The following is a 12,818-nucleotide window of genomic DNA, read 5'->3' as shown; positions in this document are numbered from 1 at the left end:
GAAAAACTTGCCAGCTGTCTACACTGGCCACTTGAATTTCCGCAAAAGCACTGACTTCCTACTGTAAGAAATCAGTGCTTTTTGCGGAAATACTATGCTGCTCCCGTTCGGGCAAAAGTCCCTTTTGCGCAAAACTTTTGCACAAAAGGGCCAGTGTAGACAGCTGAGATTTGTTTTGCGCAAAAAAGCCCCGATCGCAAAAATGGCAATTGGGGCTTTTTTGCGCAAAAGCGCGTCTAGATTGGTCATGGATGCTTTTCCGCAAAAAGTGCTTTTGCGGAAAAGCATCCGTGCCAATCTAGACGCTCTTTTCCAAAAATGCTTTTATTGGAAAACTTTTCCGTTAAAAGCATTTCCGGAAAATCATGCCAGGCTAGACGTAGCCATATTGTTTACCTGAGCCCAGGTTGTCCAGAGTCCCTCTTCCTTATTTACCACTTCTTAATTTTTATGTCAGCTGGGTGCTTTCAGTAATGAGTTTGTTTTCTTCTGGGTCATTGATAAAAGTGTTAACTACTATAGGGCCAAGAATAGATTCCTGTGGGACCCCACTAGAAACACATCAGTTATCCAGCTTTTAATCTAGTTAATATATCTCATGTAAATTTTATAGCTTCTCCTTTTTTTAATGTCACACAGTATCAAGTCTAGTGCCTTACAGAAGTCTAAGTATATTACATCAACATTTTTACCTTTATTAACCAAATTTGTAATCTCATTCAAAAAATGTCATCTTAGTTTGACATAATCTATTTCCCATATACCTGTGTTGACTTCCTTTAATTGTATTACCCAGCTTTCATTCTTTATTAATCAAGTCCCATATCAACTGCTCCATTCTCTTGCCTGGGATCAATGTCAGACTTGCAGGCCTATAATTAGCTGGGTCATCCTGTTTACCCTTTACAACATTAGGTTTCTTTCCATTTACTGGAACTTCCCTGGTTTCTAGACTTATTGAAAAAAATCAACATTTGTAATCTAGTGAACTCCTCAGCCTGGGATCCAAGTTATCCAGATCTGCTGATCTGAATACGTCTAATTCTAAACATCCTCATCAGATACTATTAATTGTGAGATGGAATGAAAGAGGAGAAGGGATACAGTTAGAAGTTCACACAATGAATTTTAGGTGCCAGTGCTTCAAAAGTTTCAGGAGGGTCGGAGCTTCCATGAGACGGGAGTGATCAAGGAGAACACAGAACCAGTGAGGTTTATCTAGACTGGAGCTCAAAGGTGTAATGCCCAGTTCAAGGAGACATAACCACACTAACTCTGATCAAGCTAGTGTACTAAAAACAGAAGGGAAGCCACAGCTGGCATGAGCAGTGGGACAAGCTAGCCAGCCCAAACAAAATCGGTATCTGCATGGGCAGCTAGCTTCTCCTACCATTTACATCACTTCAGCAAGCTGCATTTCTATTTCACATGCTATCTTTATGACAGTTAGCACTTGGAGGTTACCTCAAGATAGAAATTACTATAACTTCACTGAAAACCCATGGTGTCCGACATGTGGCTATTTGGTTGGTGGAGTGTGGATAGTTCTCTATAGCAGTAGCCACTATAGCCTATGTCTGCATTGCAGAGCTTTTTGGTATCTTGGAAAAGCTCTACCACGTCCAAGGAACATAGCTGCTTTTCTGAAAAAATTTCAGAAAAGCAGACACATTTTTTCAGTATCCCTGTAAACCTCGTTCTACATGGAAGAAGGGATGTTCCAAATGAGGGTTTTTTTCCGACATTTGGCCCTGTGTAGATGGGCCAAATGTCGGAAGAGCCTCTTTCAGAAGTAAAGTGGAAAAAGATATGCAAATTGCGGTTTGCAATTTGCGTATTTTTTTCTGACTTTTCTTTGTAGTGCAGACACAGCCATAGTGGCTACTGCTTCAGAACTGGTTGGTCACCACAGCTATAGACATATCATAAGGTTAGGCTGGAAATCTCTTGAAAACAGGAGTTTCTGTCAGTATTCTGGTACGTACAGTGTCCAATCTCTGTTTGACCAGGATAGTTTGAAGAGCACAAGTGGAAAAAAGATACTGTAAAAAGTGCTACCAAAAAAAAAAAAAAAAAAAAAGGTAGGTGTTATAGGTTTTAGCCTGGTTTACTCTGCCACAAAGTTGCAGTATCTCCTCAGAATATTCACTTAATATCTATGCCTTGACTTTCCCCTCTAAAAATTCTCAACAAATTTTCACCCATTTTTTAAAAATGTACAAGTTGGACCTCTCTGGTACAGAACCCTCAGGACCTGACCAGTCCCAGATGAGGGATTTTGCAGGACCAGGGGAGGTCATATCTGGCTCCCCTGCTACTGGCTCCCCTCAGCCATGGACCATCTGCCAGCCTCCTGCCTGGTTCCTCCTTGCCACCAACCTCACTGCCCTCTCAGTCCCTCCACCTCCTTCTCTGTACGCCAGGCAACCCAGCCCTGCTGTGATGCACTGAGCCCTGCCCTCTCCCTCACCCTGGGAAACCCTTCTGGGTTGTACCTGACTGCCCAGCTGCGGGGGAGCCCAGCCGCCAGTCCTCCATCAAGACTCTCTGGTCCTGGAACATCTGTGGTCCTGCTGGAGGACAGATGTTGCTGGACCAAGGAATCCCAGATTGCAGGGTTCAACCAGTATTCGTTTCACATCCCTCTTGTGATCCCGCTTCATGAACATTCTAACAAATGCATTTAGTTGGAGGAATGTTTATTATAGCAGCATACATTATCAACACATGATTTGTAATTTCAGAAAAGTGAGTATTTGCAGCAGAAAACTGATATGATGTCCAGGCATAGAAACATCCATGAGTATGTCTACACTGAAAAGTTAATTCAAAATAACAGTCGTTATTTCGAATTAATTTTAATAGCGTCTATACATGCAAACCGCTATTTCAAAATTAATTCGAAATAGCAGAGCGCTTCATTCGAATTTGGTAAACCTCATTCTACAAGGAGTAATGCCAAATTTGAAATTGCTATTTTGAATTAAGTTCTGTGTAGACACTTAATTTGAAATAGGGGGCCTCCAGTCTTTCCCATGGAGCCCTGGCGGCCATTCTGGGCACAACCAGGAAAACTTACTCTCCTCTACCCCCACCACGAAGCCATTAAAGGGGTAGACCCTGGCCATAGTGCCTGTGCCAGCTCCAAGCCTGCCAGCCCAGAGCCAGCAGTGGCCACTGGGGCCCGAGCCAGTGGCTCCAAAACATGAGCCAACAAAGCTACTGGCAGCCAGCCCTCCACCGCTCCCCAGGAGCAGTCTGCCAGCACCCAGGAGCCTGACAGGGCCCGGAGAAGGTGGGTGCCTTCCTGGTCCAGGGTGGAGATCATGGATCTTATTCAGGTTTGGGGGGTGGGGATGCCCCCAGTGCCCATGATCTCCACACTAGACAGAGGAATGCAGCCATCTATGGCAGAATAGCTGCCAGCCTGGCCACCAAAGGCCACATGTGAACCCAGAAGCAGGTTTGCATGAAAGTCAGGTTGGTCTGGTGAGACCCCCAACCCTGGGCCCTGAGCTTCCCCTCCCCCTTCTTACCCTTGCTTCACCCTTCCATCTCCCTCCTCCCAGGTTTCCCCCTCCCCTCTCCCACCTCATTTTCCAGTCTCCCCAGAGGTTCATCCCCCCCACCGTTTTGTTCAATAAACCGAGTTTCTATTTTTGAACATATGTGTCTTGTTTGACATCAGGAAGGGGGGCTAGGGAGGGGTAAGTGGAAGGACGCGAGGGAGGAATGGGGCATGAGCCCCCAGTGGGGAGGACCGGGATGGCTCTGAGGGCTCCTCAGGGTGGACGCTCTCCCGCAGGGCCTCCTGGTTCCTGACAGCCCCCTGATAGACTCCCTGGATGGTAGCCTGTGGCAACACCACCACAAGATGCACCGGCGTGCCCAGAGGCAGCTCTGGCTCCATGTGGCCGAGTGCTGTGGTGTCCCGAGTGCCGGCACTCAGGGCACTCCAAGACACGACTGCTTTGCTGTCCCTCATTGAGGTAAACAAGCAAGCAGGGAACCCTGAGAACTGTCTGTCCGGGGTGGGGGTTGGATCCCTTTAAGCTCTGAGCTCAGTTAGCGTGTGGGGCTGCTGCCTGAGGCTAAGTCCTAACCTGATGCCCTGCCAGAACTGGTTCCGGCCAGCCTTAATTTCGGTTCAGGGTCCACTCAGTGTGGACGCGCTATTTCAAAATAGGTTGTGTGTGTAGATGTGTTAATTCGAATTAGCTTAATTCAAATTAACTATTTTGAATTAAGTTAACTCGAATTAACGCTGTAGTGTAGAAGTATCCCATGTCACTCAGGTGTCTGATCAAAATGAATCAATGTAGACCAAATATCCAAGTTCAGTTATTATATATGAACAATGAACTTCCCACAGGCAACACAAAGTGTAAAAATTGCTTATTGAAATTATTCAGGGGTAATTCTGAACAAGAAATACACTTAAGAAAATCAAAAGGTGCCTTTGGACAATCCCCAAATAGGAAAGAGGCCAAATTTATTACATTAAATATTCACTAAGATTTATTCATTCATCTCTTTCAAAAACTGGAACTATAGCTACCTATCACAGGCATTACAAGATTAAATTTTTTTAAAGTGCTTTGAGATCATAAGTTGGCAGACACACGTAACGTAACTGTTTCCTTGTTCAAATGGAACATTTGTGCAAAGGAAACAAGAAAAACTACATCTCCCTAATGCAGTAAAAGTTTGCATGAGAAATTTAAGACTGGATGACCATTATGCATGTTTCAAGATACAGAAGTCTGATCAACTAGACACTCAGAATTCAAGGCAATGGGAATGGTAAAAATAAAAATATATTATAAGAGTCAAGTGAACATATGAGATGAGTTGATAAAATCTGACATTGCACAGGCACAAACTCGTTCCTTGAGAACAAAGAGTATCCAACGTCTGGCAAAAATGTCCAAAGACAGCAGGGTATAACAGACCCTCAGATTTCCCTTCTCAAAGGAAAGAAATATCTGGAAGACTCATTCCCTCCCTATGCCAGTCATGCTTTCAAGATTTTCTGGAAATAAAAACTGGAAAGGACAATTCTTCTTTCCAACTGGCACTATACAAGAGTCCTTTTCTACGTTGCTTATTATCTGTGCAGGTGGAACATCTACTGATGTCACTGGAAGCTCCAGGCAGAGAATAAGTAATAGGGACTTTCCACAGTACAGATGAGAGGGAGTATTTCATTCAGCTTCTTAAAGACTTAAACATTTCCCCCAGTCTAGTCACTGAGAAAAAGTACTGAGAAACAAGAGGAAATACATATGTCGTGATCACTTTGTCAACTTCAGTTCTCTGACTAAAGACAGCTTTTTCCTTCCTGAGTCAATCCAGTGTGATGATTTTATGGATTGTTCCAGTATTCAAATTCAAATTTATTTTGTTTCATAGAAAGCTGGATTAGGAGAGGGGGAGAATCCTCAATGGAAGAGATTTCCAGCATGAAATAATAGCCCATAAGCTAGACTTGCCCACATTTTGTTTCCATGCATGTGGAACAGTTGGCATCTTTTTAAGCACTCAGTTATATCAAATGAAGTAAAGTCTATTTTAAAATGGTTTAAAAATAACATTGAAGCCAATTGTTAGATCTTATAACCTCCAAGTTCATTTCCAAATATGACTTACTAAATACAGAGGTTTCCGAGTTACTTTGGTACAGCTAGGGAGTAATGTCATCAATTGCTACTGCCTCAGAGCATCAGGTACTAGATGAAGTATAGTCGGTAGTGCAATTGAACCCTGTGGAGGATTGCAGCAGTGGACCTCGGGTCCTTTTACTCAGCACTCAACAAATACTAATTGTGGATAATTTGCTCTTTCAAGCATGCGCACCCACTCATTCACTACTGAGCTTTGCAGTGTGTATCAGAAAACATGTTTTACACCCTCCCGCCCACCAACACACCTTCACAATTCTAAATATCAGTGTGCTCAGAACTACCATTACAGCTGAACCTTTCCTTGCCACAGATACTTATATTTCATGTTAACTTTCCAACGGACTGACCTAATGGAAAAATTATGTCCTCATCATTCTCAAACTTTAATTTTTTTTTAATTAAGAAGTAGGAAATTATGTCAAGTGTCGCAGCTCCTAAATGAGTTGATTTTATATAGCCTCAATCAGCATTTTCTAGTTTTAAAAATCATCTTTTTTTGCAAACACCTTGGAAGCTAGATTTCTGAGGCTTTAGATTTGAAAGTACTAAAGGGCAGGGAAAGAGGGGGATGGGGCTAGAGTAGGAATGTCCAGAAAACCAAGGGAACAATGCTTGAGTAAATATTCATGAAGACAAAACTGTTTAAAAATGGAAGCAAGATCATCTTCCAGATTACTAAAATGTCTTTTTTTTTTGCACCTTCAGAAGACTAGGAGATGTATAGAGCCCAGCTGTCCCTGCTTCAATGCAATCCAAAGCCAGTCAAAGAGAATTCCCCAGTGTGTTTTCACTTGCTACTAAGCAGGATAGGAGATTCATTTTAAGATTCTGTTGATCTTTAAAGCACTGCTCAGTTTAGACTTTCCTGTAACTAAATGAGGTTTTGGTTCCCTTTCACCCAGGTCATGTTCTGTGCTCAGCAGACATTGGGCTCTGGCTTGTTCAGAATTACTACTGTGCTATACAGGCAGTCCCCGACTTACGCGGATCCGACTTCCCCCCGGCTTTGCAAAGCCGAGGGGGGGGCTCGGGCAGCGGGGCACCCCAGGCGCTCCTGGGCTGCTCCGCTTCCGGCTTCCCCGAGGCTTTGCAAAGCCGCGGGGGGGCTCAGGCAGCGGGGCACCTGCTCCGCTGCTGGATTCCCCACGGCTTTGCAAAGCTGCGGGGAAAGCCGGCAGCGGGACAGCCCAGATGCCCCGCGGCTGTCCCACTGCCGGCGTCCTCAGAGGCTTTGCTCCCCGTCTCCCTGGTCTGCTGGTCTCCAGCAGACCAGGGAGACGGGGAGCAAAGCCGCGGAGGACCCAGGCGGCGGGACTGCGGTGCGTCTCGGTCCGCCACCCGTGTCTTCCTGGTCTGCTGGGGTGGGGGGGGGGGAGGGCGCAGCTAGTACGCCCCCCCCTCGCCCCCCCCAGCAGACTAGGCTTTTCTCCAGACGCCTGTGGCAGAGCAGCTGGGGTGCTGCCGGTTGGTCCCGCAGCGCCACTCTGGGCGCTACTGGTCCAACCCAGCAGCACCCCAGCTGCTCTGGTCCTGATTCAGCCGCTGCTGAAACTGACCAGCGCTGACTACAGGAAGCCCGAGGCAGAGTTGCTCTGCCCCGGGCTTCCTGGAATCAGCTGCTGATCAGTTTCAGCAGCAGCTGACTTGGGGACGCTTGGGGTTCTTAAGTTGATTCTGTATGTAAGTCAGAACTGGCGGTCAGTTTCAGCAGCGGCTGAATCTGGACGCCAGTTCCGACTTACATACAGATTCAACTTAAGAACGAACCTACAGTCCCTATCTTGTACGTAACCCGGGGACTGCCTGTAAATCATTAGGTGTCAGAGCCTTTTCCTGAGGTATCCCTCAACTCCTGAACATGTTGCTACCAGAAATTCAGGTAGCATCAATTTTGAAAATATCTTTAAGCATATTAAAAGCATATTTCAGCCCTGATTTTCTTTATTCCTGAAAGCTTTAATTTCAGGATTTTCACAATAGCTTCCTCTATTTTCAGCCTGGAAAGCACAGTTTAAATATATTTATATTGTACCCAAAACAACACTGGACAAAATACAAATAAAATCTTCTACAGCACTTGCCATGCAGAGCTCTTTGAGCCTATTTCTCATTTGAAAGTAATTCCATAAATGTCCTAGCTGGGTTTGCATGGGTATTGGCCACTGTCTTTCCTATGTTCTTATGACAATCACAAGCCAGAATGTTCACTCTTTGTGCGAATGAAACATCCCATATTCACACAACACCCTCTCTCTTTGTTCACTGTGAAGTCATACATATTGCCTGAGACACCACACAAGATCATAGGAACCCATCGCTATTAACTTGTAGCCAATGCTATTACTGAATGACCTTTGCACTGAACACAGGAATCATTTAAAGCTTTCAGCAAACAAAGAAAACCGATATTTCAGAGAACAGAGTGAACTTCGGAAACAGAACATACATGTGTGATATAAAATGTAAGGAAACTGAATTGAAAAAAATGACACTCTCTCCCAATGGCTTTTACACATCCAGGAAGACCCATGTCTAATTTCACCAGACAAAAATTGGGGGTGGGGAGGAAAAATGAGGGCATATCTGAGCTAATCAGGGAATGTGCTATGTACTTAAAAACTCTGAGATCATATTTGTACTGGGGTTTTGCCCCAACTAGAGCTTTTGGTGGCCAGCCACCATTGAAAACCCTTCATGTACATGAACACAGCCGTTGCTTGCATTTCCTGAGCTTATCCCTTGCTTGAAACTGGGGCAAGCTGCATCGGTGCAAAATTGCACCCTACAGCAATTTACTTTCTCTACACTAAATAGGGGCTGGTAATGGGGAAGTTACACTGGTGGCTGGCCACCACTCAGACAGCTCTTCAGTGTGGACCTTGGCTTCATGATACAAGGTAACTCTGCAATCAGGGAAACAAAGAAGTTATCTGCTAGTTTGACCAGAACATAAACAATTAAACATAGGTCCAGACTTCAGCCTCAAATCCCAACACTCCAGAATTTAGGGAAGATTTGCTGAGATCTCAGTGTTACAACTAGGCATCTGGAACATGCTGAAACTGATTCATGAACGCCAAATATTTGCAGTGCCAAGGGATTCAAAATCAGATCCAAAATTTAGAACACAGGGATTCTTTTTAATAGTATTATTATTAAAACACTTCCCATTAACTGTGGAAAATTACAGCACTCTCCAGACCTCAGGTTAACAATAATTCACATCTGAGGGCACTAGAACTCAGTGAAAAAAATATACTTACAACTGGAACAAGTTAGAAACAAGATAGAAACACTTCAGTTATGTCCAAATGATTTTTTAAATGATAGTTCCGAAAGGAATTGCAGAGAGTAATAACCATAGACAGACCAGGGAAAAGCTGAAGGCATTCCTGCCAAAACACACACATTTTCCCAGCTGCATCAGAAAAAATATGCAAAGCAGCCCCACCTCATCAACATTTCCACTCTCTCAGAAGTGAGCCACTTCTGCTTTGGTCTGATCCCCTTGTTCACTCATCCAATCACAGACACAGAGACTCATGGTATAGCTTTTCTTCTAACAAGTAACTTGTTTCATTTAACCGGTGCCAATGAACTTTGCCTCTAAACTTTGCAAAATAGCACACTTATCGGATTATAAAATTCCTTTTGTAGTCAAGAGATCAATTTCCAATGCAGCATAAACATTAACATATGTTACAACATTACTCACTACAAGAAAGCTAAATGTTAACTTCTACATAATAAAGTTAATATAACCAAAAATACAGATATGCCAAGATTTGCACACAGCTACATAACCCTACAACATGTGAGCAGGGAAGTACCATACAAGAGCTGAAGCCTATGGTAAATAGTAGTAAGCAATACAGATCACCTGGTCTACACTGGAGGGTTCTTGCACAAGAACATCTTGCACAAGGGTTCTTGTGCAAGAACTCTTGCGCAAGAACACATCCATACTGCCATATGCTTTTGCACAAGAACATCCATGGCAGTGTGGATGCTCTCTTGCGCAAGAAAGCTCTGATGGCCATTTTAACCATAGAGCTTTCTTGCGCAAGAAGCCCCTGCCGCACGTGCACACTGCCCTCTTGCGCGACACCATACTGTAAATCTTCTTGTGCAAGAGCGAACGGGCAGTGTGGACGCTCTGCGCAAGAACCCGCCAGTATAGACATAGCGTAGGGTTTCATCTACATTGTAATAAAATTCCCGTGGCTGGCCTAGGTCAGCTGGCATGTGCTCTCAGGGGAGCCTGCGCACCTGCTATTCTGAAGCCCACACAGCTACACTGCAGTTTTTAGCCAAGTATCCTGAGCCAATTTACCCAGGCTTTGAGATTTAGCACCATTAGGTTTTTTTATGGCAACATAGACATGCCGTCTAAGTGAAAATAGAAGGTATGTATGTAGTCATTCGTTTGATTTTTCATTCCCTTTAACTTTGTTTCACCTTTTTTTTTTTTTGTTTAGTTTTGTTCAAGTTTAACCAGCATCTATTTATTTCCAGAGATCAGCTTCTGTTGAAAAGAAAAAACATTTAGTTCAGGTACCTCCTAATCCACATGCTGATACCAAAACCAAGGTAAATTTGCAGTCTCTTCTTTTCTACAGTGGAATAGAATTGGAGTACAATTTATTTTACATGTATTTTAACCATCTCCATTTACCTTAGGAGAGATAAGCTCTGGAAGGCCTCATTGTCTTCATCTGGTGTTGATCTATGAACTTTCCGAGTGGAAATGGTTTAGAGTCTCTACGCCATAGCTAGGGAATAAGAACAAGCAAGAGCAGATGGGAGCAACACAAGTACAGGAGTCTTAGCACCTGAATTAGCCACAGCTGTCACTGCAACAGCTGAATGCTTTTCACCTTGCAATGAAGATGTTACTGGCACCACTGAGGCTGGACAAAGATGAAGACAAACCATGCTACAGATGACCAAAGGGAATTCTGCTTTTCCAAAACATGCTGGAATTAGATCTGAAGTACAGCTCTGCAGTGTAGAATGGATTGTAGCAGTTTAGAATAAAGCAGCCACACAGTGCTTTTCATTGTCATTTGTGCTTCCTGCCAGGCCTATCAAAATTATTTAGAAACTTTGCAGAGGTTTGTGGTTGACACAGAAATTCAGAGTTTCTAAGGAAGGGGGAGGGGAGACTGAAGTGAGGCCTTGTGGGCTAAATAGAACCACAACATTCTATGCTGCATTTGACTACCACAGCCCTGAAAAAAGGAGCTTTGTCCCACAATGGTTACAGGCCCGAATGCACAGCCTTGATTTGACTAGCTAAGACTGAGATTGATCCTGCAGTCTCCACCATAGCATAAGCACTTCCATATCAAAGAGGAGGGTAGCTGCAGTCTCTTCAGTATTCTGTCAATTAGATGAGCATGGCAAAAGAGGGGTCTTGACAGTAGACCCATTTGAGGAAAAGCTTGGCGACCTTTCTCTACATCCCGTGTTCCAGAGAGCAGCAAACTCCACTAGGTCTATCAACAACTGATATTGTCGGTAAAGAGCCTGTGGGGAAGCAAGTGAAATCAAACATGCGCTCTGAGGTGGGCTTGGCCACCTCTTCCTGTACTGCTTCACATTTTCTCCTCTGTTCAGAACAGCCTGTGCTTCTATATGCAAGATGTGATTCTTTCACATGTGCATACACAACACCACCACAAACCTTATGGCAGAAAAGCGCCATTCTTACTGCTATTGCGAGGAGATTTCAGCTCAGGCTTTTTTCATCCAAAATACCCTCTTTGGGCTGGTGTCAGCGCCTGTTTAATATCAGCCAGCTCATACATCTCCAAGTTTCCAAGTTCGTAAGAAAACAAAGCAAAACAAAACAAAAATCTGATTTAGATGAGGGCAGACATAAAATCAGTTCTTGAACCTCTGATCTAGCCACACCTTTCTATAGCTTATAAGGGAAAATCCAGTATCAGAAGTAAGAGCATTTAACTTGTTAACTTCCAAATGGCGCTTTTTCTTGTTTTATGTTTAACATAATTGATCAAATGGTATGCATTCACTTTTTAATGGCAGGTTTTTTTTTTCTACAATCTTTCTTTAGTGCTTTTCCCCTTTTATATATGACACATTAATACATAATTCAGTAGTTTTATGTCTCCCTGCACAGTCTGCATGATTTCTTGTGCTATTGAATAGTACTATTTATGACCAAATGGCCAAAATGTCTTTTTATTATTATTAATAATAATGTTTTTGGTGTGAGTTTCTCTTTTGGCTGTTTTTTTATTGCTCCATGTTTAAACCCATGGAAAATGTTTAACCCCCTGAATTCCAGGCCTGAAACAGCTGTTTCAAAAGGATCAGAATTCTATGCCTACAAATATATATGATTGATAGAAAAGATAGAAATATAACAGAGGCAAAGGAATCTTTTCTTTTCTGAGTGTGCACATGGCTTTCTCTGATATTAATGGAAGCCATATAGTGGTACTACACCAAGTGAAAATATCTATGGGCATCCCATCCTGCTTCCATTTCATTCAGTGGAAGTTTTCCTACCAAATTTAGTGGAAGCAGAGTACAGCCCTAAATATGGAGGAATACTGCTGCCAGAAACGAAGCCTTTTCTAAAGGCAAACTTGATTTTTTAAATGGACTTTTTTGGCTTATGAAACAATAAAAGGCCCAGGGAATGGGGATGTTTGAGGTTTTTAAAAAAGTTTTAGAGGAAAAAAAATCAAGAAGGTAAAGTTTGATATTTCCTGATTTTATTGGAGAACCTCTGGAAGATCAAGAATTTTATTTTTTTCCTCTGTGTGTTCTTAACACCTGGATTAAAGGAGCAAGGATTTCAAATATTTAATAAAATGTTAAAATCAGTTTTTAAAGTTAAATAGGCATAACTATAAATAAGTGTATAAAAAATTAGGCTGTTTGCCTCAAATGCCTTCCTCTTTTAATACCTCTACTTTTACTTTCTTGCTTCTCCATTTCACTACTGTTTCCCCAAGATTCAGAGGACTCTGGCCTCAATAGGACTTACACAAACAATTCTTTTTTTACAAATACAACCTGTTCAAACTTCCTTTATAAATAAAAAAAAGACACAAGCTCAATTTACTATCCCCTACAGGAAGCAGGAAGGAAAACATTGTA

General features: G+C 42.9%; 1 long non-coding RNA gene across 3 annotated transcripts in view; it reads right to left on the bottom strand.

Moving 5' to 3' along the window:
• Positions 1–12,818, bottom strand: part of LOC112544034 (uncharacterized) — a 67,156-nt gene that overhangs the window by 44,433 nt on the left and 9,905 nt on the right. Inside the window, exon 1 of one of the 3 annotated variants that reach the window (XR_012902755.2) lies at positions 8,948–9,653. The exons of the other annotated variants lie outside the window; for them this stretch is intronic. This is a non-coding gene — a long non-coding RNA (uncharacterized LOC112544034). Of the gene's footprint in view, positions 1–8,947; positions 9,654–12,818 lie in introns of those variants that run through there. 3 annotated transcript variants of the gene reach the window in all.

Source organism: Pelodiscus sinensis, chromosome 3 (assembly GCF_052426305.1).
Source record: "Pelodiscus sinensis isolate ZL-2025 chromosome 3, ASM5242630v1, whole genome shotgun sequence".
Taxonomy (NCBI): domain Eukaryota; kingdom Metazoa; phylum Chordata; order Testudines; family Trionychidae; genus Pelodiscus; species Pelodiscus sinensis.
The sequence above is the reverse complement of the archived record's forward strand: the minus strand, read 5'-3'. Positions and strand labels throughout refer to the sequence as shown.